The 27,894-nt window shown below is 39.7% G+C and overlaps 1 long non-coding RNA gene across 1 annotated transcript; it reads right to left on the reverse strand.

Moving 5' to 3' along the window:
* Positions 1 to 5,586: 5,586 nt before the first annotated feature.
* LOC140706878 (uncharacterized) lies at positions 5,587 to 27,860 on the reverse strand. The gene is made up of 3 exons (XR_012086789.2): positions 14,616 to 27,860; positions 12,685 to 12,739; positions 5,587 to 7,059 (listed from the first exon to the last, which is right to left on the reverse strand). It is a non-coding gene; the product is annotated as an uncharacterized LOC140706878 (long non-coding RNA).
* Positions 27,861 to 27,894: the final 34 nt, after the last annotated feature.

Consider the following 27,894-nt stretch of genomic DNA (forward strand, 5'->3'; position numbering starts at 1 on the left):
CCTCAGCAAGGAGATGGTAAAAAGATGGAGCCTGGTGGTGCAGTGAAGACTCTGCTCATTACCTGAGTTTGATCCTGAGCAGGTAACCAGCTACAGGTTGACTCAAACTTCCATCCTTCTGAGATCAAAAAATCGAGTACTCAACTCACTGGGTGGGTGGGGTGAATGTGTAGCCTCCATAATTAAACTGTAAACCACCCAGAGAGTATTTTAAGCATTATGGGGCAGTATATAAGCAGACTCCAGGTGCTTGCAGACAGAGTCTATCCAGAATCACAGTGTAGATTTCGAGCCAATAGATCCACCACTGACATAGACAGTGGCAGGAGAAATGCAGGGAACAACAACAGCCACTCTTAGTGGCCTTCATAGACCTTACAAAGGCCTTTGATTTGGTTAGCAGGGACAGCTTTTTAAAAATACTTCCCAAGATTGGATGTCCACCTTGACTCCTTAACATCATCAGGTCCTTTCATGAGGAAATGAAAAGCACTGCAGTTTTTGATGGCTCAACATTAGATCCCTTTGACATCCAAAGCGGAGTGAAAGAGGGCTGTGTCCTCATGCTGACCCTGTTTGGGATCTTTTTTGCTGTCATGCTGAAGCACACTTTTGGAACTGCAACAGAAGGTGTCTATCACTAGATTAGATGGAAAGCTCTTCAATCTCTCTAGATTGAGAGCAAAGACCAAAGTCCAGCTGAAATGCATGTGGGGCTTCCTCTCCACCAATTTTTATTTATTTATTTATTTATTTATTTATTTATTTATTTATTTATTTATTTATTTATTTATTTATTTATTTATTTATTTATTTATTTATTTATTTATTTATTTATATCCCGCCTATCTGGTCTGTTTGACCACTCTGATGATGCAGCTGTTGTCACCCATTCTCCTGAAGACCTCCAACAACTTATGAATCATTTTAGTAACGCCTGCCGAGACTTTGGAATAACAATCAGCCTGAAGAAAACACAAATAATGGGCCAGGGTGTAGACTCACCTCCCTCTCTTACCATCTCCACACAAGAATTGGAGGTTGTTCATGACTTCATATACCTTGGCTCAACGATCTCTGACACCCTCTCCCTAGATGTTGAGCTGGATAAACACATTGGCAAAGCAGGTACCATGTTCTCTAGACTCACAAAGAGAGTAGTGCTTAATATGAAGCTCACAGCATATACCAGGATCCAGGTCTATACAGCCTGTGTTCTGAATACACTCTTGTACTGCAGTGAGTCCTAGACCCTTTGTGCATGGCAGGAGAGGAAGCTGAACATGTTCCATATGCTTTGTTTCTGACACATTTTTGGTATCACCTGGCAGGACAAAGTTCCAAACAGAGAAGTCCTAGAACGAGTTGGAATTTTTAGCATATATACATTACTGAAACAGTGACGTCTATGTTGGCTTGGAAATGTAGTGAGAATGGCTGATGGTAAGATTCCAAAAGATCTCCTGTCTGGAAAATTAGTGCAGGGAAAGCACCCCAGAGGGAGACCACAGCTGCAATACAAGGATATCTGGAAGCGGAATCTGAAGGCCTTAGGAATGGACCCCAACAGATGGGAAACATTGACATTTGAGTGTTCAGCCTGGAGTCAGGCGGTGCAGCACGGCCTCTCCCAATTTGAAGAGACCCTTGTCCAGCAGGTCAAGGCAAAGAGGCAGTCCCGAAACAAGCAAAATCAGGGAGCTGGACAAAGGACAGATTGTCTTCAGTGTGGAAGGGATTGTCACTCTTGAAGTGGCCTTCTCAGCCACACCAGACGCTGTTCCAAGTCCTCCATACAGAGCATGTTACCATAGTCTCTCGAGACTGAAGGATGCCTACAATATGCAGCAAACTTTCTGTTTTTTGCTTTAAAAATCAAAACTCCAAACACTCCAACCCAATTATTGCAGGCCTTTGAGGTTCTGGATTGCAAATATAGCCCTTCCATCTGCTTTCATCTTCCATGGAAAATAAAACTGGAATACTTCTCAGATCATCCAACTTCTCATTAAAAACAGTATTATTTTCCTAACATTCCATCTTGCTCTGTTTTCATGGTTGCCTTTAAAATTCTCTCTGTATCTCTCTTTTTGTAACATATAAACAACATGTCATCGCGGCAAAAATAATCCATAAAGCATTAAAACAGGCCACAAGTGGCGCGAACACAGCAATATAAACTCACTCACAAATAATAGCTTAGCAAATAGGGTGGCAAAATGCAAACGTGCCTGGGATGCTTGTACTGATAGATAAAGGGGCCAAAGCAATTTCCTGTGTGATTGTTTTATTCTACAAAAGGACTTGAGGGGCATGACTTCAGATGGTTTTCTGGTGATGTGGCAAGTTGTGGCATTATGTTTTGGGACAGAGGGAAAAAACCCACCCTAACAATCTTTCTCTTTTGTCACCCTGAAGTACTTTCCGTTTACCTTTTTAAAATGTAAAAAAGCCCCTTACTTTACAGTTTTTTAAAGTAAAAAAAAAAAAAGTAAAGCCCCTAACCCATGCCTCGCTCATTCCCTCTGCAAGCAGAGGTCAGGCGTACCCGCCACCTCCACCCTCCGGGCTGCGCCCTGCAGGGCGGGCACATTTCTTCAAGGCAGCATCTTGGTTCTTTCTGGCTGCTGTCCCTTCTCTGTTTCCCTCCCTCCCTCGCTCCACTGGCAAAGGCCAGGCATACTTGCTGCCACCCCTGCACCGAGCCCTGTGAGGCAGGCACGCTTCTTTGAGGCAGCACCTTGGTCTTGAGCACTCCCCCTTCTCCATTTTCCCCCAGTGGGATTGATGTCCACACATGCAATACTGTTAAGGAATGTTCCAGTCTGTCATCGGAACAAAATGACACAACCCTCCTGGAAAAAGGGGAAATAAACTGCAGTTACATTGTTGGCTGGAAAAATTGTGTGATAATGGCCATGTCTCGTGTCATTGGAAATTTATACAACAGTCTCACTGGGGTACAGCTAGGGAACATTTGCCTCATGTTAACAAGCCCCTTTGAGAAGAACCTATGTAGCCATGAAGACATTAATGAATATTTATCCCTAGAATCCACAGGCAAAATAGGAAATAATAAAATAATAAATAATAAATAATAAAACAAGCTTTTATGGAATGACAGCAGTGACCTCAATTTTGCCCAGTATTTGGTTACTATATATATGCACTGCAACTGTAATAGGAACAGCTCTGGATGCTGTATTGTTATGATTATCTAGTAGATAATTTTAAAAGAGGGGAGGAGGAAGAGGAGTTAGCCATTAAAAGAATTGGGGGAGGAAATGGGAATATTTACTCTCCTCTGTTCTGCTTCTTTTCATATAGAACTGGGAATATTTGATTTAAATAGCAGGGCTCTTTAAAACTGCACTTTTATGTAGAAACCAAATGGGTAGTAGATAAGTACCATCTTATTATTAAAGAAGGTGGTGTTTTGCTATTTTGCAGTTGTACTTACAAGTCTTGAACACCATGTTCTCCTCTGGGCACAGTACTTATGATAGGCATAACATGTGGCTTGTGTTTTGCAAATTTTTCTCCGAAGAATACCTAGGGAAAAGGTAAGCAGATCTGTTGGGGTGACTGGGATCTCTCTCTCTCTCTCTCTCTCTCTCTCTCTCTGGCCAAAAGGTAGGAAATTAAGGGAATAGGTGCAGTGAGAAAAGCAAGCAAATAAAAAAACCCTAAAAATTTGCCAGATGGAACTTCTGATGTAGTTTTTTGTGCATCTATCATTCCATTCTATATGTAGCCTTGGAATCACTACACTACCCAGAATATATCTGTGCATCACTGTAAACAGGTATGTGTACAAAATTGGAATGTTGATTGCAGAGTTTTTAAAGAAAAGGGCCTTTAGGAAGGCTGAATAGAGAGCTTTTATTCAAGTTGCAGATCTAATAGCTAGAACAAGGGCCAAGAAGTAATTTTACTCCAGGTCAGTTTAGTCAGCAGACCCGGATTAATTCTTCAGGGCATATGGCTTACTTTTCAAAATAGCTTCTGGGGGCTTGGGGTGTGTACTCCCAGGGACCAGGCCCTCACATGGCCTTCCCTAGTTTGAATTCCCCCAGGTTACTTGGATTACACTCTGTCAAGGTTCCCCCTACTTACAGTCACCCAGCCACACTGCTCTTGCTCCTCCTTCGAGGACAGTGCCCAGGAAGAGTCATATGTGATGGACACTACTGTATAGGAGTTTGACTGGAACCAGATAATGCCCTCAACATCAGTTCGCCCAGACTTTGAGGTGTCTCCGAGAGTTTTAGCACAATGAGGAAATCCCCTAGACACTGAGAATAAGCGAGCTAATCTGGAGATGTGGCCACCGCCACTCCCACAAACCAACAGTGGAAATGGGTTCCTAGTAGCCGGATGAGACCAGGATTGATTTTAGTACCTCCAACCCTCTCAGTCAAAATGAGACAACTTGCTTGAAATAATTTTGTAGCTTATTTTTTAAAAAGGGAGAGAAGGGAAAAGGAAACAATCCAAAAGGATAAAAAGACAAAAGTTCAAGTAGGTACAAGAAACAAGCTTTTAAAAAGGAGGAGGAAATGTGGACAGACTTACAACATTCAAACAAGAAAACATATCAGAAAAATAACAAAAGCTACCTGGATAGGGAAATAGCATATTTCTGGGCACACACAAAGGGCAGAGTCCCAGCACGGCATCTTAAGATGGTAAATGGACTCCGGATCTAGACTGGAAGGAGTTTGGATCCATCAAAGCCTTGGCTGCCCTCCTGCCAACTCAGCCAATCTTTGGTTCATTGGGAATGTACCATGTCAAGTAATGGAGAAAACCTGGTGTAACTGAATGTGGCTGTACAAATTCTCAGCTCCAAAGTATGCTCTTCCCTCTCCTCCTGTCTGTGCTATTTATCTCTGAGCCAGCCTCAGGAATGTTATGATTTTTGACTGCAACTCTCAAGTTCACCACATTGGCTGGGAGTTTCTGGAAGCACCAAAGTAGTTTTTTGCCAGCTCTATCTCTGGCCCATCTGCCTACCAGTTTTTGCTCTGGGAAACAGAACATTTGACTGCCCTCTCAGTAGTAGCTGAGAATACTTTTCAGGGAACGGTTGCCTGGCACCGACCGTTTTCTCCTCCTGTACCAGCTGATGATATTTTCATTCACCCAAGATTTTTAAATCTTATGTTTCAGATTTATGTATTTAATTTGTGTGACTCTGGTTTGCTTTAAATTTCATGTCATGCTATTTTGCTCTCTTACTGCTTTATACTGTTTGTTTTTCTTGTTCTTTCATGTCTCAGTTGCCTGGAGAGCCCTTGGCCAAGTGGCATAACTGCTATGTGATGGGAAAAAGCAACATTTACTTCTTAAGGAGTAGGAATTCACTGCTAAAATGTACAGTAATAGAATTATGCTACCATGAACAACTAAGGTTCTGGTCATTTCTTCTATAAGTGTACATTCAATTTGAATTCTAGGGAAGCAACCACCCAGGAACAACTACAGTGGTGCCTTGCAAGACGGGCAACCCTGTTTAATGACGAAACCGCATTATGACGATCTTTTTGTGATCGCAATTGCAAACGCAAAACGATGGTCCGAATGTTTTTGTTTTTTTTTTTTGCTTTGCGATGATCGGTTGCCTGCTTCGGGAACCGATTCTTGGAAAATGATGATTTTAAAACAGCTGATCGGCGGTTTCAAAATGGCTGCCGGGTAAAAAAAATGGCTCCCCGCTTTTTTCTGGGACGGATTCCTTGCTGCACGGGCAGCAAAAATGGCCGCGCTATGGAGGATCTTCGCTGGATGGTGAGTTTCAAGCCCACAGAAACCCATTAATTGGGTTTTAATGCATTTCTACGGGCTTCTTAATTTTGCATTATGATGTTTTTGTTCTACAGCGATTTGGCTGGAACGAATTAACGTCGTAATGCGAGGCACCACTGTATACCTGGAAGCCTAAGTAGCACAATTTTTAAAAAACATTATTAGCCGTTATTTGTAAAGTAACTTAAATTTACTAAATGTTGTGCACAGATTAAACCCAAAGCATTTACTGCCTATAGACTTGAAATCTAAAATAGGGAAAAAAGCAAAAGTGGTGGAAGAATTAAACCAGACAAAGTTTATCACTATTTTTAATTGCATAGGTCTTATAATATATTATGTTCACATGAATTTTCTTGAGGCATGACTGTTGCATAGAATATGCTAGAATGATTCATGTGCATGCTGCTACAACCCAACCATATATATTTTCTTATGCTTATGTTATTAAAAGAATAATGACATTTAGGATTTGGGGAAGGCAGGGGAAAGTGCTGCCTTGCTCCCTGCAAACCCCAAATGATAACCTAGAATTTTAACAGCACTAACACAGAACACAAGAACTATCATGAACTACAAAAAAACCCAACACAAAACACCATCTTTACATTGAGCGAGTGATCAATGGTTTAGGTATCTGGCTGCAGAACCAGAAGCTGGGAGTTCAATTCCCCACTGTGCCTCCTTGACGAGGGCTGGACTTGATGATCCATAGGGTCCCTTTTAGCTATGCAGTTCTAAGATGATGATTAACATTGCTTTATTTATTTATTTATTTATTTATTTATTTATTTATTTATTTATTTATTTATTTATTTCAATTTAATTTAATTTAATTTAATTTAATTTATATCCCGCCTATCTGAATCACATAGGACCACTCTAGGCAGCTTACAACATCAGCAATTTACAATAAAATTAAAACAATTTTAAAATAAGGGAAGAGCAAGAACAAAGTGAAACGGAAACTAGGGCAAAGGAAAAGTGGGGAAGGTCAGAAAAACGGGATGGGAGAGTCCAGATAAACAAGATTTACAAATATACTGGATACTTTCTGCATCACCACTGTTATCACAACATTAACAACTTCATATGGCTTGCCAGGAAAAGGATCCCCATTTCTGGAATTTTTCTGTCAACTTGGAAGGCTTTGATGAACATTTTGTACATAATCCCTGAATGTGCCGCTGCTACTGTCTTTGAAGAGGAGAGATGTTTGTGGTTGATCAGGCTTGGTGGTTCTGAAAGAGCCTGGAAATATAATTTAGTTTTTACATTCTTATTGCCCACTTTTTATATCAGGTAACATAATATAACTTTTGCATTAGTTGAATATTGAACACTACAAACCTTCTTTTGGGAGTGTACATTTTATGTATGAAAAAAAGCCCTGAGAACAGGCCCGCAGTTTCTAGTAGAACTTCTATGAAGATAGCTAGAACTAGTTTCTGAGAAAACTACACTATATCTCTCTGTTATTTTCCAGTGTGTAGCACTGGTGTCTAGAATATGTCTTTCTACCCACAGCTGTTACAGTCAAGTTGTCCAGTGGTTTTATTCACATCTGTAATGGGCCTCTGTTGTTTAATAAACTGAACTCTTAACTGCAAGCAACTTTGCAACCCTGCATTTCCTTAGAAAAAGTCAGGACATCAGAAAACCAAATATTGACTCTGGATTACACTGTAGGGTTGTCATGGGATACTCCCCAAAACTGTATAGATGTATATTTTTGGAATACTTTGCATGGCTGCCATGAAGTTATCTGGATTCAAACTAGAGTTTAAGGGTTTTTCATGTTCCCTACATTTCCATCCTTCAATGGGATTAATGTCTTGTTTACTTTACAATGACCAATCACAAAGCAAAGCATGAATGGACGATCTGGAGAGGAAGAAAATCTACTGCCCTGATATGCAGATATTCTCAAACATTCTTAAGCACAAAAGCATGCCTAGTATATAATTTAAATTGATAGGGAAACCAATGATGTGGCCTCTACTATCACACATCCCTCAGCTGCAGTCAAGTGGAATGGCTGAATGGGAGGAGCCAGAAGCATTAGCCTTTTGGACAAACCAGTGGAATAGACTCTGCTGTCTCATCTTCCCAGCTGCAGCCAGGACAGCAGTGCTGTTGGCTAAAGCCGCCTATTAAGGAAGTTATGTTTGATTCAGACCTCTGCACCATTATTCACTCTTTATAGATTTATGGCTAATTAATAAAATGTGTTCTGTGATGCTCAGTTTAATTCATCACGAGAAGCTTCTGTTTATGTGGAATAAAACCTCTGCCTTCAGACTGGAATAAGCTGCCAGGATCACACCATATATCTAATTTTTTGCCAAAATACTCAAGCTGTTAGAATTCACTAGACTATTCTCCCACAGGCATTAAGCTCAAAATAAGAGGCCTACATGCTTGCTACAGCATTGTTTTATTTGCAAACTGATGCCGTGCCCCTGTGTAATCTAACTTGCATTTCTTCGCTCCTGAGCAAACCTCTGAATTTTTCTCATTCCTCTCATGGCTTCAAAAACTTTCATTTTTCTTTGGGACTCAACATTCTCTCAGTTATTCTATATCATTCTTTAAAACATAATGATCAAAACTGGGCACAATATTTCTGTGTAATGCTTTCTTCTGCTCCTAATACTCTGATTTCATGGAGGTTCTGAAACCACCCAAGGTGATGTCCTAAATTAAGTGTGAGAAGGGGGTTCATTTTGTATGTCAATTGAGAACCAGTGGCTATTTCCATCCTTTAATATTCTGAACAAAAGCAGATGGGGTTCATTTGAAAAACAGTCCAAATGCATCTTAGCACTAACAATGGAAGCTGTACATGATCAAATGGCTACTAACCCTGTGGGTGGCAGCATAGTTTTGGTGATTTAAAAAATATCTGTTTCAAAAGTTCAAAAGCATTACTACTGAAACTGAAAGGAGCAAAGCCAGAGAGAGAGATGGATTGATCGATCAAAGATGAAAATGATATAATAGATTTCCATTTTTTGTAGAGAACATGATCTTTAACAAATGAAGGATGTAATCCTGGAATAGCAAAAGGTACATTGGTTGCAGTGGAAGAGATTTGTTAGCAATACACGTTGGCTCTTTAGCAATGTGCTCAGTTTAGTTTTAGGCCAATTGCTAAGCATCCTGCAAATCAGAGATGGAGAACCTTGGGTCTTCAGATGTTTTGGTTGTCTGCTACCAGAAGATCCAGGCAGCAGGGGGATTGTGGGAGCTGGGATTATGGAAATAAGTGATTATGAGTCTTGTATTTCAGATGAACTACAAACAGTAAGAGATAAAGAGAAACCCAGCAATGACATAAACAAAGGGCTTCATACATATGAATCAGTGAAGGAAAGCATGGTTTATTCAATATAAATATAATAATAATTCATCCTTCATTTTTGAAAAAGACCATCTCCATTATATTTAGATACACAATGATTCCACACTATGGCAGGACCCCCTTTTGACAAAGGATGGCAACATTGATTATGTTCAATAATGTGTAGCCCGTGATTAACCCATAATTCTTGTCTCATGTCTTCATTCCAGGGTTGGGAGGGCAAAGAAGTCCTGTTGCCATGAATCAACTTCCAGTTAACCTCACCTGGATGACTGAGAATCTTCACAGATCTAATATAAATGGTTTCTGAATACTGTAGTTTTAAATGAGGCTTCACCTCACTTCCTCCACTGAGTTTTACAAGGGTTTCAGACATAGCCATCCTCCACTTGTAGCCTTCACTTGCTTTTCCACCACTGCTACCATCATTTTTTCTCATTGAAAAAAATAATGTGTTAAGGAGAAAAGAGTGGAGTATCAGCATAGCACTTTCTGGTTGTTAGCAAGATGAAAACTATTTGGAAACTATCTTTGGTGTCATATAGAATGATACAAATTAAAGATAAGTGCCTACTGTTCTTCTGAGAATAAAAAGGTTAACAAATATCTGCTTTCATTAAGGAACTATTTTATAATGAACTGTATAATGAATCTTGATGACCAGGAGTGTGATGACAGTTATTTGAAAGATTTTTTTTGTCAAGGACCTATCTTTGTGTGATAATCTAGGCCTTTTTAATGAAGAATAGCAATATATAATTAAAGATGTTTTAGTATAATTTACTCATCTCCCAATAAGTGTTCTCCAAGTTCTCATATCTGTTCTTGTTTCATTCCACATCTCAAAATTAAACTTTTGAATTAGGATGAACTTTAGATTTATAAGAAATCTTCTTCAACATACCTACAGATGCTGTTTTAAATGGAAAGGGATCCAAGTTTAATATGTGCAGTCAGGTTATGGTAGATAACCTCATTTATTTTAAACAACACTATTTTTAAATGGGTTTAACTTATGCTCCCGCATACAGCCTGACCTGCTATAAAACAATAAAGTGTATATGTATGTATTTTAAACAATAAAAGAAAACTGATTTCTGAGTTGTTTTATGTGTTTCAGAAAATAACTTTAATATGTGAATTGAAATATTCCCTTTCTTTCTCCCTTGAATGTGCCAGTGGGAAGGAGAAAGAGCTATAGAAGCATAACACAGAAGAATCAATGCTTCTAGATTGAAAGCACTCCAATTTCTGTTTTAACAAGTTTCTGTTAAAATAGACTGCTCAATGGCTACAATCATTTCTATGTTGTCATCACTTATAATTTTAATGATGCCTTACCTTTCACAAACAAGAAGAATATTCCCAAAGGGGGGGGGGAACCCCATGGCTAATATTGGCCAAAATTTTGTTGCTTAGCATGGTAAATTGGTGAGATAAATTGACTCACCAAATCTCCATTGAATCAATGGGCCTATTCTAATGCAATTTACTATGCTAATCAACAGGATTTTGGCCTGTATTAGTAGAAGAGTACAAATTAAGCTGAATTTGTGGACACAAAATTATTGCCAAATTACTGTTCTATTACCCTTTTTGTCTGTTACGTCATAATTATTTTACCTAAGGATCAAACGAAACTAAAGGGAATGCATATTCCATAAGACTAACCCCTTTCACAAGGAACTTTTTTCAGAAATCTCTTCCTCAACAATATGGCTTACAAATTAGTCCCGCCAGTTTATCTCCTAACGGCTAATCACAGAAGAAAGCATGTTGAAGAAACAATCCTTCATTCCGACAGATAACTTCAACAAATTCAGGGAGTATCTCAGGGAGAAAATCATATATGCTTTGCCTAGTTTGACCCCTAATCATATATACTAATTGTCTGGGAAGGTGGGCTTTAAGGATTTTAGTGGACGAGGACAAAGTACATGTGCTGTTCCTTCTGAAAGTTCTTCTGTGGGAGTGGGCAATGTCTTCATTTGCTCTTTTTGCAATCCTGTCTTCCCCCATTGGCCAGTGCAACAAAAACTGGTGCTGCTGCCACTTTTGATAAAACATTAGTTTTGATGATATCTTAAAGAAAAAGAAATGATTTTCCCTCCTTGCCTTTCGGGGCGGGGAGGATGCTGTGCCCACCATTGCACAAGGCTCTAGGGCAGCCATTCTCAACATTTTTGGGGGGCCATAATCATAAACACAGTATGAAAGAAATATAGGCCAAATCAGGACTGTATGGGTTGTAGAACAAACCTTATAAGGTGGTGTGTGAAGAATTGTTGCCCAGCCTGTGGCCCCCTTCAAATAAACTTATGTAGATATTGTGGGGGGAGGGATTGTGGCAGAAGTGGCACCAGAAGAACATCAGAGGCCATATTCCATTAGCAGACTGGCTTTGACACTTTTGACTGAAGACACAGGGAACAGAGGCTTGTCTCTCCCAGGAAATTGAAGCAGCCTTCGATTCTATTGAAATGGGCAAAGGATATATAAAAGGGCCAGTGGACTTCTGTATGTGTAAAAGAATCTGGATACTTACAGTTGTGTGGCGTAGGGATAAAGTGATGGGAGACATGGGCTTGAAAAATCACTTGGAGGGGTGGTATTGGTAAAGCCACTGCTTAAATGTCTTACCTTGACAGCCTATTTGGGTCACTCTACGTTGGTTCTGACTTGACAGCATATACAATAACATAGTGTGTATATTCCTAAGTCCTCTATGGGTAAAGGTGTGGCTAGACAGGTTGCGCCAGAGGTCTGGGATCCCACTCACCTGCTGCTGGGGCTATTCAAGCACCTGTCACAGACAGACTTGGGGGCATCAGCCAAGGGTCTTTTCAGGGTGTGACTGGTTTAGCAGACTTCTCCTTGACCAGCATTGCTGGGTGCCAGGATCTTGGTGGGAGACCCTGCAGCTTTCCTGGTGTGGGGGGCAGTCCAAGCACTGAGCCTTCCTGGGCTCTGGCTCACAAACAAAATAATCTTACTCTGTTAACATCCATGTTCTTTTTCTTCAAAGATAAGCAATGTATGAGCCTGGGAATGCCATTAATCTGCATTTTTCTCCAGTTCTACCATCTCTCTCTATCTTTCTATGGGAGAGGGGTACAGAAATTTCTTTGTACATAAATGAAAAATAAAGCAGGATTTTTCATGCAATCTCAGCTGAACTAAGATTTTCATCGAGCATCAGTAAGAGTTAGTCATCATTGGTGGCACTTGCTGAGGCATTTTTAATGAGCTTTCACTCTGCAGTAAATCTCAGCAGAAATCATTAGAAAGGAAAGAAGGGAAAAATTCCTGTTTTGATTTACACAGTAATATTCTCAGGTAAAAACTATTAGACTTAGACAATGTTTCTAAACTAAAAAGCATCACAGAACCACCCTTGACAGCCATGTCCTCTAAGTGCTTTGAACTCCACGTCCTAGAATCTCTAGTATGCTATGGAGGATTCTGGGAGTTCTAGTTTGCCACATTAAAAGACACCAGATGAAGTACAATACCTCTGCTATTTCTGATCATAGGTCTGGGGGCTCTTCTGAACATCAGGGAGGTGACCTGATCAAAAAATGAGATCAAATTAGATTGGCAGGATTTGTTCTTCACAAATCCATGTTGGCTTCTAGTTCTTACTGCATTGTTTGGAAGACATGTTGCATAAAGAGCCAAGAACTATACCTGCAGGGCATAATAGTTGTGAAGAAAGGTTTTTAAGGATAGCTAGGTTTCCCCTCCCTGATCTCCCCACTCATTAATTTAGCCTGATAATTCTAAGGGATGATTTCAATTCCCACTTCCTCCTACCTTTTCCACTTTCTCCTATGTAGCAAGCATAGTTCCTTTAATAATATCTGATTTTCTTTGCTTCTCCCAGTATTATTTTTGCTCCTTAATCACACTTTATGGTAGAGAGAAAGAGATCTATTTTCTACCAAAGAAATTTGCTAGGGTGTGTGTCCATACATGGTTCCCAAGCCCATTACACATGTGGCCCTTCTGGGTGAAAACATTGCACACTCTCAGCATAGGAGCTCAAGGGCACATCAAGGCACATCCAGGAGCGGTGAAGAAGGGGTGGCCTTCTAATGTAATTAGATTGTCACTCCTATCAGCCCTAGCTCCATAGGAAGAGATGATGGGAATTGTAGTCTAACAACACTTACCTTGGAGTCAGCCTCACTGAACAGAGTTGATTTACTTCTGAGAAAAAATGGGCAAGGTTATGATGTAAGCCTCACAGATTAAAATTCCTCTGAGGCACAACTATGTCAAGGCTGAATCTGAAGATATGTCTTTCTTGTCCAGATCTTCCTTTTAGTTATACACCAAGTCACCTTTGACTTCTAGCATCCCTATGAATGAGAGATCTCCAAACATTCTGTCTTCGACTACCCTGCTCAGGTTTTGCAGACTCAAGGCTGTGGCCACAAATCTGACAGTAGCTATGGCAATGTTCAGAAACTAGTGGGAGACCTTTCAGCTTTCTGTGCAACAAAACTCAACCCATTTCATGTTTGGTCTCTCTCTTTTCCTACCGCTTCCAATTTTCCCCAGCATTATTGTCATTTCCAGTAAATCTTGCCTTCTCACGATCTGCCCAAAGTATGACAGCCTCTGTTTCATCATTTTTGCCTCCAGAGATTGTTCAGACTTGATTTGCTGTAGGACCCACTTATACATGTGTTTTTCTGGAAGTCTGGGGTGTCTGCAAAGCTCTCCTCCAAAAAACCATATTTCAAATTAATCAAATTTTTTCCTGTCAGCTTTCTTCACTGTTCAGCTTTCACACCCATATACAGTAACTGGGAATACAACTGTGTGGATAATTTTGACCTTGGTCTCCAGTGACACATCCTCACAATTGATTATCTTTTCTAATTCCTTCTTTGCCGCCCTTCCAAATCTCAGTCTTCTGATTTCTTGACTGCAGTCTTGGTATGTGTTATACTATTATGTACAACAGTGGTCTTCAGCCTTTGAAGACATATGACGCACATTTAAAGGCAGTACAGTAAGAAGTATATTTATTTAGGGTATGCCTTAGATTACATGGCCCATCCTCCTTTGCCCTTAGTTGTGCTAGCTTTGGTTGATGGGAAATGCAGCCCAAGGAAATATGGCAGCCCATATAATTCTCATCCTGGCTTAGAGAAAAATCTCAATGAATTCAGTGAGACTTGCACCTGAGTAAATGCATGAGGGTTATGGCAGTAGATGGATTCATTTTCCATGTATACAAAGGTCTGGTCTGTGTACTTTGCAGTAAATGTCATGCTTGCTTTTATAAATATTTCTCTTTCCTGTCTACAAAACAGAGATTGTTTCCCCTTGGAATCAGGTCTGAAAGATTTTTGCAAGTGATCCTAAGAATGTTTCATAGTCTGGAACAAATCACATCTTATGAATAATGAGACAGAAAACATGAAAAACTTACTTTCTGTTGAAACATTTTCCAGATGGGAAGTCATGGGTAGTCTGTTACAGAGAAACAATAGTCTTATGGCACCTTGAAATACTAGTGCGCTTATTTCATAAGATAAAGTCTGCTTCATTAGCTGCATGAAGTGCCACCTTAACCTGCGGAACACAGAAAACAATGAGATCAGAAGAATTTTGTAATTCCTTTTTTTCAAGAATGGCCACTCCATTGTTAGTTGGAGACTCTCCCAGGAGCTCTGGTGGCCCGTAATTCAAACCAGATGGCCATTGCACCTCCCGATTGCAGGTAAGATGCTATCCCTCCCCTTGCTCAACCCGGGCCACTGTTGCACAGAAAGCTGCAAGGTCCCCCACTGGTTTTTGAACATAGCCATAGCTGCTGTCAGATTTGTGGCCACTCACTGTTTTGTGTAGAGATTGGCCTGTTTTTCCTATGGAGAAAGCAGAAACACATTGCAGTCAGAGATAAGGTCAACTAGCACATTAGCAGATGGTCAGGTGAATGAACTCCTTATGTTGTGGATGGTGTTAGGGCATGTCATTGAGTTTCCAGACTAGATATAGTGACAGGATGTGTATTCTAACCAATGTAGGTCTTACACTGAAATTACAGAAAATACAAACTGAGAGTCTTATAGCACCTTAAAGACTAATATTTTATTTAGCACTTGCATTCATAGCCTGAAGCCCATTTCTTCAAATGCATCCAAAGAAGCCATCCACCAAATAAAACATCTTAGTCTTCAACATGTAAGAAGATTGTTGTTTTTGCTGAAACATACAAGGGAGTACGAACATGAAATCACAGCAGTATCCTCCTGGCAGTTGCAGTGGAGTGAGAGCTTAATCATTATTACATGTACCCCAATTTCCCAAATGATGAGAATGCTGGAGAAGTACAAGTGGTTACTCTGGTTGAATTTGTAGGGACATCGTGAGAGGGTATGTGGTCATATTTTTCTTTTATGTATAAATATATAGGTTGAAAAGGCTCAACACTTCAAGACACACTGCTTCACAGTCAGATGTCTAGGCTAGCAGCCAACAACCATTTTGAATCTTTGCAGAGGGCACATCAATCCCTCTCTCAATCTCTTTCACCCTGATTCTGCATTCTCCACAAATTCTTCCAGTCAGACCTTATTTTTCTGCCTATATACAGTCCACAGTTATCACATTCCCTGGAGGAAGGGACATCTCATTCCCATGTTTACTGGCTGTGGCTGATCTTCATAATGTAATAGAAGCTGGCAGACGGGCCTTATCAAACCAGTCTAATTACTGTAGCAATTTCTTCTTCTCATTGCAGAAACACAGAGTTGGGGCACACCGAGAGCTCATTCATCTTAACCATCCATCCTGGAAGCTTCCCAAGCTGAAAATATTCATTTCAGCAACAGAATGATGTTGCGTACCTTCAGAATGTTTTCTGGAAAAGTCAGAAGCTACCATAAGGGTGCAGTCTCAAATATGGCTTCTGGAAGACATCCAGTGACATTAATGGCACTTACTCCTTGGCAAAAGTATGTAAGATTGCTGACAGTTTATTGTCAGGAAGCTTCTGCAGACTAATAAGTTAATAAAGCTAATTGTGAGATTGCATTCCCTAGCCTTGGCCAGGCTCTAAAGGTGAACTTTTTAAATTGTTTTATATGGCTTTGTAACCAGCCCTGAGATCCTAAATAAATAAACTTGTATGTTCTGTGAAGGATGAAATTACTACTGAGAATGTGTTCTCCATCTCATGTTCTTGGAGTTCCTTTCCTCTCACTATTTTGTACAAAGAAACTTCCACTGCCATCCTCCTGACAGTCTCCCATTGCGCATTTCCTGGCTCAGTGGCTGGAATGGGGAAGTTAATGGGGGCAAGGCACATTTTACTACAGAGTAGGAGAATGGTGGACAACATGTGACAATGCAGTGTTTTGTTTTCTGTAATTAGTTACACTTATTGGCCAAAGGTTCACCAAGTAATTGATGGCTGTAGTAGTTACAATTACAAAGTGTGTTATAATATTAAAACTAACGCTTTACTTCTCATTTTTCAAAAGTTAAAAAAAACTGATCCTTTTTGATTACTTAAAGAAGACATCTGACTGCAGCAACATAAACATGACTGATGTCATCCATGAGATATTCTTCCATCATTTAATGATGCCACACTGCAGCACAATAAACATAACCTAAAGGACACAGCTAAACTGCAAACAATGTTACGTTACCTCATTAAAGTACAATTTTAATGTAATGCAGTTATACCTTTGTTGCTGGCAAAAAGGGAGTAATTACTGTACTGTATAGGGAACTGGTTGATCAGTATCCTTTTGGTGATTTACATATGTGTAAATTAATCTGCACACTCATTGTGATGAACTGGTGCTAACTTCTGAGGTGCTGTTGCATTACAAGGTGGACACCCAATTATGCAATCAGTACTTCACACATTATTGGTGATTTGTCATGGTGAGTTATACAGTTCAAGGTACACAAACATAAATGACCAGCAGGACCTGGGCCATTGTTTATAATGAGTTACTTTCAAGACCTGGGAAGGTCCTACCAAGTTAGTGTGAACGGAGCACAGAGTGATACTTCTTCCTCTGAAGATACCGGCCACAGAGACTGGCGAAACATTAGGAAGAACATGGCCAAAGAGCCCGAAAAACCCACAGCAACCATTAGTGTTGATCCTAAGATCTTACATGAAAAAACACTTATTGTATTGAAGGAAAGGGCCACAATTGAACCTTCTCATTTAAAATCATATGCTGTTTAATTAATTCTGCTTGTGATAGGAATATATACAGTACATAAAGATGCTGCACACATACGTATATAAGGATTATAGATGCTGGTAAAATTAGGTCAAGGGGTGGGGCAAAGAAAATAAATTGGTAATATCTCATGTAACAAGGTGAGCAAATCCTCACAGGAAAGAAAAATAATCAGAAGGAAACCTATAGACTCTACCACAACTCCCCTATAAAATGAATGAGGACATTACTGGCAGAGCCGATGCATCTCTAATGATGCACAAGTTTTCTCTGCAGTAACAGAAATTTCATGAAAACTAATTTTCCAGGGTCTTAAAATTTGTAAGCAAGAATCAGGTGGAATGAAATGCCACTTGGAATAACAGGAGCTTTTAATCCTCAAAAAGAAGAAGAAGGTGTCAGCCAAGGTTATGGGATACAGATTTGCAAGAAAAGAACATTATTATTATTTCTGGATAAGCAAGTTGTCCTTGTGAGGAAGGTTCTTGAGAAGTCTTGCTAGAATTTTTCTCTTGTTTTCTTTTATTTGTTCATTTATTTTTTTAAAAACCCACTAATTGACAGAGTGAGAAAACATATTATTTAAAACATGTTTCATAACTTAAATCTCTGCCACTTTTCATTCAAAATGAAACAAAATAAAGGTCATTGGTGAACTGTTCATTTGTGACAAAATTGAAAGGTTAAAACTATGATGAGAAAGTTAAATGATACAAAGGCAAGTTTTTTGAGGGGCTTTTTAAAAGAGGTTCTTTGCACCACTTCCTGAGAATAAATGCTTTGGTATTCTGGGTGTATATATAATATAAATGTAATAGGAATAGTCCAAATCTAAAACAATGGAGTCCTAACACAGAACAGAGTTAAATAATACAAAGGTTCTGCATTCTTTTTTTTTTTTTTTTCAAAACTGGACAGTAATTTTAGAAATGAGAGGGAAATGACCTGCTAAATTTTTGCATAATTTTTTGAAAGGGAAGGAAAGCAGCAAAGTACAGTGGGGTCTCGACTTACGAACTTAATCCGTATTGGAAGGCAGTTCTCAGGTCGAAAAGTTCTTAAGTCGAATCTGCATTTCCCATAGGAATGCATTGAAAACCATTTAATCCGTATCTGCTCTTTTCATCCATAGAAACTAATGGGAAGTTGCTATTCCGCCTTCTGCCACTAGAGGGGGATATTTTTTCCTTTTTTCCTTTTAACCTAAGATGACTTAGCTTTTAAAAAAAAGGAAAAAAAGAGTTCGTAACTCGAATCTAAGTTCGTAAGTCGAGTCCATATATTCCTATGAGAGCGGTTCGTAAGTTGAAACGTTCGTATGTTGAGCCGTTCATAAGTCGAGACCCCACTGTATTGTCAAAAGCTGTGCTTCTCCATTAGCTGTGGTTAAGAAATTGAGGCTGTGACAAAGCTAAGGTAAACATTTAAGCCATATAGTATTTACCTCAATGCAGCAAGCAATTTTCTGTTACTTATAACAAGTTTTTGAAAGCAGACTGGAAAAACAAGATTCTAGACTTGGTGAGAGATTCTAACAGTAATTATAGCAGAAGTGGCCATGTTAGTCTCTGCAAACGTATCAGCAAAATCAAAATTAAAAAAGACTGAAACATTGTGTTACCTTAAAGACTAATATTTGAATGTCTCCTTTGCTACTTCTTCAGGCATATGAGGTAGAATACAGAGATCAGACATATCAGGCAAAATCCAAACAAAACAAAACAAAACAAAAACATATGGCACCTTAAAGATTAACCATGATATTTTAATGTAAGCTTTTGTGGACACATCCACTTCATCAGTCACTAAGAGACAGGATGAAATGAAATGAAATGTATATGAAATATTATTATCACATTCTAAATATTCATGGGTTACATGCAGTAATTAGGCCTTGGGCCTAATTTTGCCTGATATGCTTTCACAGACTAATACAGCTACCGATTCCAAAACGACAACTATGAGAGATCACACAGTAAAACATTCATGCCAGCCAGGGTCTAAGACAGCGGTATGTGGTTGTGTTTCACACGTGTAATGATTTATGACCTCTGTTTGGTATCAGTTCTTTTGAAGCCTGATTCTCTAAACATTCCAGCAAGAGATATTTTTGTCCCATTTGTATTGGCCTAATAAAGATAATCCCCTTCATGGACTGCTGCCTTGTCGTGGTGAAGGGGCTTGAGTAACTCAGAGAAGTTATGGGCTATGCCGTGCAGGGACACCCAAGATGGACAGGTCATAGTGGAGAGTTCCGAATAAACACGATCCACCTGGAGCAGGAACTGGCAAGCCACTCCAGTATCTTTGCCAAGAATACCCCATGAACAGAAACAAAAGGCTAAAAGATATGATGCTGGAAGATGGGCCCCTCAGGTCGGAAGGCGTCCAACATGTTACTGAGAAAGAGCGGAGGACAAGGACAGGTAGCTCCAGAGCTAATGAAGTGGTTGGGCCAAAGCCGAAAGGACACTCAGCTGTGGACATGCTTGGAAATGAAAGGAAAGTCAGATGCTGCAAAGAAGAATACTGCATAGGAACGTGGAATGTAAGATCTATTAACCTGGGGAAGCTGGAGGTGGTCAAACAGGGGATGGCAAGAATAAATATTGACATCTTGGGCGTCAGTGAACTGAAATGGACAGGAATGAGCAAATTCAATTCAGATGATTATCATATCTACTATTGTGGGCAAGAAGCCCGTAGAAGGAATGGAGTAGCCCTCATAGTCAACAAAAGAGTGGGAAAAGCTGTAACAGGATATAATCTCAAAAAGGATAGAATGATTTTAATATGAATCCAAGGCAGACCTTTCAACATCACAATAATCCAAGTTTATGCACCAACCACCAATGCTGAGGAAACTGAAATTGACCAATTTTATGAAGATGTACAACACCTTCTAGAACTGACACCAAAGAAAGATGTTCTTCTCATTCTAAGGGATTGGAATGCTAAAGTAGGGAGTCAAGAGATAAAAGGAACAACAGGTAAGTTTGGCCTTGGAGTTCAAAACAAATCTGGGCAAAGCCTAATAGAGTTTTGTCAAGAGAACAAGCTGGTCATCATGAACACTCTTTTCCAACAACACAAGAGGCAACTCTACACATGGAAATCACCAGATTGGCAATACCGTAATCAGATTGATTATATGTATTCGCGAAGGTATTCTCTGCAGCCAAAGATGGAGAAGCGCTATACAGTCAGCAAAAACAAGACCTGGAGCTGATTGTGGCTCTGATCATCAGCTTCTCATAGCAAAATTCAAGCGTTCAGTGAAGAGAGTAGGAAAAAACCAGTAGGCTAGTCAAGTATAATTTAAACCCAATTCCTTATAAGTACAAAGTGGAAATGAAGAACAGATTTAAGGAACTAGATTTGGTGGACAGAGTGTCTGAAGAACTTTGGAGAGAGGCTCGTAACATTGTACAGGAAGCAGAAACAAAAACCATCCCAAAGAAAAGGAAATGAAAGATAGCAAAGTGGCCGTCCAACGAGGCATTACAAATAGCAGAGAAGAGAAGAGAAACAAAATGTAAGGCAGATAGGGAAAGTTACAGAAAATTGAATGCAGACTTCCAAAAAATAGCACAGAGAGACAAGAGGGCCTTCTTAAATGAACAATGCAAAAAATAGAGGAAAATAATAGAAAGGGAAAAACCAGAGATCTGTTCAGGAAAATTGGAGATATGAAAGGGACATTTTGTGCAAAGGTGGACATGATAAAGGACAAAAATGGGAGAGACCTCACAGAAGAGGAAGACATCAAGAAGAGGTGGCAAGAATACACAGAGGAATTATACTAGAAAGATCTGGACAACCCTGCTAGTGTGATTGCTGACCTTGAGCCAGATATCCTAGAGAGTGAAGTCAAGTGGGCCTTAGAAAGCTTGGCGGTGATGGCATTCCAGCTGAACTATTTAAAATCTTAAAAGATGATGGTGTTAAGGTGCTACATTCAATATGCCAGCAAGTTTGGAAAATTCAACAATGACCAGAGGACTGGAGAAGATCAGTCTACAATCCATTCTATGGAACAACTGATTGGTTCAAAATTGGGAAAGGCATACGACAAGACTGTATATTGTCCCCCGCCTTATTTAACTTATATGCAGAATACATCATGCGAAAGGCTGGACTGGAGGAATTCCAAACCGGAATTAAGATTGCCGGAAGAAATATCAACAACCTCCAATGTGCAGATGACACCACTCTGATGGCAGAAAGTGAGGAGGAATTAAAGAACCTTGTAATGAGGGTGAAAGAGGAGAGTGCAAAAAACGGTCTGAAACTCAACTTCAAAAAAACTAAGATCATGGCCACTGGTCCCATCACCTCCTGGGAAATAGAAGGGGAAGATATGGAGGCAGTGACAGATTTTACTTTCTTGGGCTCCATGATCACTGCAGATGGTGACAGCAGCCACGAAATTAAAAGACTCCTGCTTCTTGGGAGGAAAGCAATGACAAACCTAGACAGCATCTTAAAAAGCAGAGACATCACCTTGCTGACAAAGGTCCGCATCGTCAAAGTTATGTTTTTTCCTGTCGTGATGTATGGAAGTGAGAGCAGGGCCATAAAGAAAGCTGACCGCCGAAGAACTGATGCCTTTGAATTGTTGTGCTGGAGGAGACTCTTGAGAGTCCACTGGACTACAAAGAGAACAAACCTATCCATTCTAAGGGAAATCAATCCTGAGAGCTCACTGGAGGGACAGATCCTGAAGCTGAGGCTCCAATACTTTGGCCATCTGATGAGAAGAGAAGACTCCCTGGAAAAGACCCTGATGTTGGGAAAGTGTGAAGGCAAGAGGAGAAGGGGACGACAGAGGATAAGATGATTGGACAGTGTCATCGAAGCAACCAAAATGAATTTGACACAGTGGAAGACAGGAGAGCCTGGTGTGCTCTGGTCCATGGGGTCACGAAGAGTCGGACACAACTCAACAACTAAACAACAACAAACAACAAGAAAGATAATACAGTAATATTGGCTTTGGGATGTTTCTTATTATTAGCGTAGTTGATTTTTCCTTTGTGTGATCTGGAAATAAGAAATTAAATTTCCCCTCTTGAATATTGGAAATATTTGGGTTTTAACTTCTCAGAAAAGGGTAAAGGGAAGACTTAGAAAAAGGTCGATTTCTCTTCACTGTTCTGCCAGGCCAGATGTTTGGCCTGACTAAAGATAAGAAGGCCAGGAGGCCACTCGTAGTCATAGGAGCCAGGAAATTGCCTCTGGAAATCATGTATCTCCCAGGACAGTTTTTCAGATAAAACTGTTGCTGTCCCACCTTTTAATCCCATTGAACCATTTTTGTTTTTGTTTTTACACACTTGTTCCACCAAATTCTGATGTAGATTGCAGCTTGGGTGTCAGCTGTTCTTTGACTGGAGAAGACTTTTTCCTGAGGTGATGGCTTAATTTGAACTATATAAGGTTTTGCGCATTCTGAGTAAACACAATTTCTATTGTGATTACTTTAACAACTGTGTATTTCTGTCACGTTGCTGGCTTCTTGTTTGTCTATTTGTTGAATAAAATAATTGGCTGCCATGCTCTTAGCAGTGGTCTTATTTTCCACTTGGGTCATGGGCTACAATGGGTGGAAAAACATCACTACTGTGGCGTCCACCCACGTCATGAATATTCATATGCTCTCTGCATAGACCAATGGGAGTACTGGAGGGGCAGAGTCACGAGATATAAGAGACTCAGCAGGAGGAGGGGGAATTAGAGAGATAGGGAGTTAGAGTTGAAGAGATTGAAAGTTTTTGGAGTTTGGGCAGGAGAGTGATGGCTGAGAGGGATAAAGGAGAATGTTTGTTTAAGAGTTAACAACATTGCTTGTCCTGTCAACGTCTGTAACAATAAACATTTGATTATTTTAAAATGACATATGGCCTGGACATCTATCATTAATAATAGGTAATGCTGATGTAATCAACTGGTGGCAGCTGAGGGGCACATGGCGTGAGCTCTTCATTTGGTGAAACAAGTAGGTGCCACATGGGGATTGTGACAACTCCCTCAGTATAGTGGCTTTTTGCAAAGAGATTGTAGGAGAAAAGGGTTGGAATGATCCTGGTCCTAAAGGCCTGGAGCAGCGCATGGGAAAGTTATTTTTTTTGGACTGTAAGTCCCAGAATCCCCCAGCCAGTAGCCATGCTGGCTGGATGTATTTGGGACTTGTAATCTAAAGATAACTTTCCTTAACTACCACTACTTGTCAACTAGTTGAGAGGAAAAAAGAGGAGAATGCCTAAGTCACTTTTTATTCAAGACAAACCCTCTTGCCTGAAAATTATGTCAACATTGGCTGGAAAGGTGAAGACTGGTGCTATTTCCTCCTTTTACTTTTGTCCCCTTTATCCATGAAAATGTGGGCAAAAATTCATTATGAAATACTCAGACTATAACTGTGTGCAAGGTAAGCAGATGTGAATCATTCTGCAGTAATGTTTCCCCCTACAGAAGTGATAGGACCATTACAGAGCTTTGAAAATTTCCTTTATGAAATATACCTTCTACAGTCATTCATCAAAGAGTGGTTTTAAAAAAGGAATATTTCCAAGCTCAAGGCCCTGCCTTGTACAGTAAAGAGGCTCACTGTTTCTTCTTTTGTTTACAGCTCTGAAAAGAATGAAAACAAAATAGAATATGACTATCTGTAAGGCCTCAGTGGGTGAGATACTGGTTCTGTACTTAAACTAATATATCCTTAAGAAGTAAAAGCTGTGTTTGCACTCATACAGGCTTGCCTTAATCATAATTTGACAAATTAATCATAATTTGGTTTGGTTTTGTAAATAGTCAATTAGGAGATGTCCCAGTTTTTGTTTGCAAACTGTCCAAGGCATGTAGCTCTGAAACCTTAGCGGGTCTGAAACAATAACTGTTGTATGAGGAGGAAATAGCCTTAATATATTAATGATCCTGAGTAGTTTGCTTTCATGTCTGGGATGAGCTGTATGAACCAACCTGATATTTGCCCCATAATGGCAACACTTAGAACATATTCTCAACCCAGAAGAGGCATTTCTTGGAGCAGGAGACCCTAATTTTAGTTTCTCTCTTGAGCGACTAGATTTGTTACTCATAGCTAATATTGTAATAGCCATGTTACTATATATAGATATATAACAAATCTCCCTACTCCCATGTGAACAGAAATAATTAACTTACTGCACTGATTATGGAAATAATAACACCCGTGTAAATAAATGCAGAATACCCTAGCAATGCAATGACTCTATGTTTATATTGATGCAAATGAAGATGGGGGACAGCATGCTGTGATAGGATATGTTAACTCCTGTCAGCAAACATCCCACTTACGAGTTTTCTTAATAGCATTCCTAATTTGCTTTGTATTTTGATCTATTTTGGTCACATCTTTATGTAACACTGCTTTGAAAAGAAGTCAATATGTATATATGAGATTAAAGATCTTGAAGAAGGCCCTAGATCCAGGAAAAAAAGGGAGCAGGGAACTGCAGCTTTTGGAAAATTCCAGGAGTAACAATTGACCCTTAAGTAGGTCACATGCCGCCCTGCCCTTTTCACCTCCAAACATAATTGTTTCAGGCTAGCTTTTCAAACCTGGAAGTACCTTTCTAGACACTTAGAGTTTCAGTTGAGGTGAGTTGTGCTTAAATACTTTTAGGCACTCTATGTGGCTGCCAAGTGTCTTGCAGTAGAAAATCAGCTGCCAGACTCATCAAGGCTGTTCATTCCAGTTTATATAGATGTTGCCCTTTTAGCTGTGATTCTTGTGTCTAGCACTGCCCCACGTTCTTGAGCAATGAGATTACCAGGATTACATTTGTTGTTGTTGTGTTCCATCAGGTTACCTCCATTGTATAGCAACCCTAAGAATTAATGACCTCCTGGACAGCTCTGTTCAGGTCTTGAGAACTAAGGGCTGCGGCTTTCTTTATTGCTTTTTAGCCCATCTCATGTTCAATTTTTCTCCTTTTCTACTCCCTCCAGATTTCCCCAACATGATTGTCATTTTCCTTTTCCAGTGATATAGTTTAATTTCTTTTAAACAAGAAAACATTTGTGATTTATGCTGTCCATATAGTGTCTGTTTATATAGAAGTGCACAAGAAGAGTCTGTTAGGAGCAAATGAAGTGCATGGAAAAGTTTGCTTTTTAAATTTACAACTCTCTCAAACCCTAGCTAGTCTGGCTTGTTCAAATATAGGAAGGATGCATCAAGGTGCCCACATTTTGGACTGTGACCTGACGTTCCTTACTTTTGGAAATGTAGTTTCAACTATAACTTTTTTCTTTAAACTGACCCCTCCGCCACCATCTCTTGTTAGAGTTTTTTGCAATCTTGCATGCAGAGTAGATCTTTGGTCTAGATGGGCGGGGTAGAAATCTAATAAAATAAAATAAATCTTCAGAAGGTTTGGCTGGGAGGGATCCTTCTAGGCTTGGGTGACTGTTGTATTCAGCACTAACCAATATTTCTCTCCTGCCTCAGAATTCAAAGAGAATTCTGCCTCTCTGTCCAACTCTTACCCTCCCTTGAATCTGTTACAAGTCAATAGTCTGTCAAGGCCTGCTGCTCAAAACAGTCCTGTTTTTAGCTTGCTGGTATCTGCTCACTGTAAGTAAATGAAATGTTTTTCCCCTTTCTCCTACTAATGTCTCAGAGTGGGTTATTGAGACTGCCAATGCCAAATGATGAGAAGAAAAAGGGGTGGACTAACTGGGGAGCTTGAAGCTATTTTGGTCTGTGAAACCCTGCACCTCTGCTCTGCATCCAAAAGACTTTAACCAAAAATCAAAACTCTGCAACATCTCTTTGAGAGTAAATAATTGTTAGATGAAATGATTCTAAGACCATGTTGATCCACAGGAATAAAGCAAAATATAAAATGCACAGGTCAGGAATAACTTTGTCAGGATCAAATGAAAATGCACAAGGTATGCATAACCTTGATTTCTCTAGAACTCTTCATCAGACTAAATGGTAACAAATTAGAGGCAGGAGAGATATGGAGATCATATATTTGGTTGGGTGTTTTAAGCCATGGACATCTGCAATGCTTTGTCCCAAGCTGTTAAGCCGGATGAGGGGCAGGATGAATCAGAGATCCATACATCTATTGCACAACATTTGAATTTTGTTATATGAAGACACCTTTGCATAGTGCTATTCCCCGTATTCAGAAGCCACTTGCTTCCAAGTGTCTGGTGACCTTTTCCTTCTCATTTTGGTGCTCTTGATACAAGGATCCCAAAAAATCTCCGATTATCTATGCTGAAAATAAATCCAGTTCTCTGCCATCCCTCAGAAGCTACTGTGCTAGGTTTAGTATAAGTATTTTCAAAATCCTGTGCTGAAAAAGTGTTTGTTTGCACGGTGCTAATGTTATCTGAAATGTGCCTCCTATGACTTCTTGATAATGTAGAATTAGTTCTCTTCCAGGAGTTTGTACACTCAATGTGGCTTTTGCTAAAACTGCCTCCTGGGTTAGTCATAATTCTCTGTAATGGTTTTGAGTGGGTGGGAAAAGAGGAAGATCTCTCCATTTATGCCACAGAGAAATTACACATTTTGTTTCATTAGCATAATATTACCCTATGGCAAGAAACACTTAACCAGCCTTAGGGAGTCCAGCAAGACTGTACAGTTTTCCCTCAGCCATTTATTAATTTGAATGAATATTTAGTGATTGATAAGAGCTTGGCAATAGGTGCTAACAAATAATTAGTAATTAATTGTTTTGTGCAGCAACTAATACATAACTAAGGATGTGATCACACAGGGAAATAGATTGCATTTTGGACCGCTCATGAAGCAGTCTGATGCTATCTGTTTCCCAGTGATCACAAGACACATGGGGAAATGCACTCCAGCCTAACCTTATTCCATACTCAAACTGGACCTTTGTGGCCAGTTATATATTGGGACCACAAAACACAGCATCCTGACCAAAAATCAAAGAACATGAAAGACACTGCAGACTAAAACAACTGGAAAAATCAGCAATAGTTGATCATGCCCTGAAACAAGCTGGACATGAAATCTTATTTCAGAATACAGATGTACTGGACAACACCCACAATAATTATGTTAGACTACACAGGGAAGCCATTGAAATCCACAAACACCAGTACAGCTTCAACAAAAAAAGAAGAAAGTCTAAAAATCAACAAAGCCTGGCTCCCAGCACTGAAAAGTACAACCTGCAAAAGGTCAACGAACTCTACCCAGCCACAAGAACCAGTGATCACTGCACACAAAAGACTAGCTAATGACACCCATCAATCACAGTGACAGAACATCTCCCCCCTTATCACAACAATACACCCGTAACAAAAAAGACCCTTATCACAATAATCACTCAATCTCCTGAAAAGAACAGAAAGCTCAGCTACAAATACTCAACTATCCCGCACACTACACCAGAACACAGATAGCATTCTAACTCTTGTCCTCTGAAGATGCCAGCCACAGAGCCGTTAGGAAGAAAAACCTCC

The sequence above is a fragment of the Pogona vitticeps genome, chromosome 1, assembly GCF_051106095.1.
Source record: "Pogona vitticeps strain Pit_001003342236 chromosome 1, PviZW2.1, whole genome shotgun sequence".
NCBI lineage: Eukaryota > Metazoa > Chordata > Lepidosauria > Squamata > Agamidae > Pogona > Pogona vitticeps.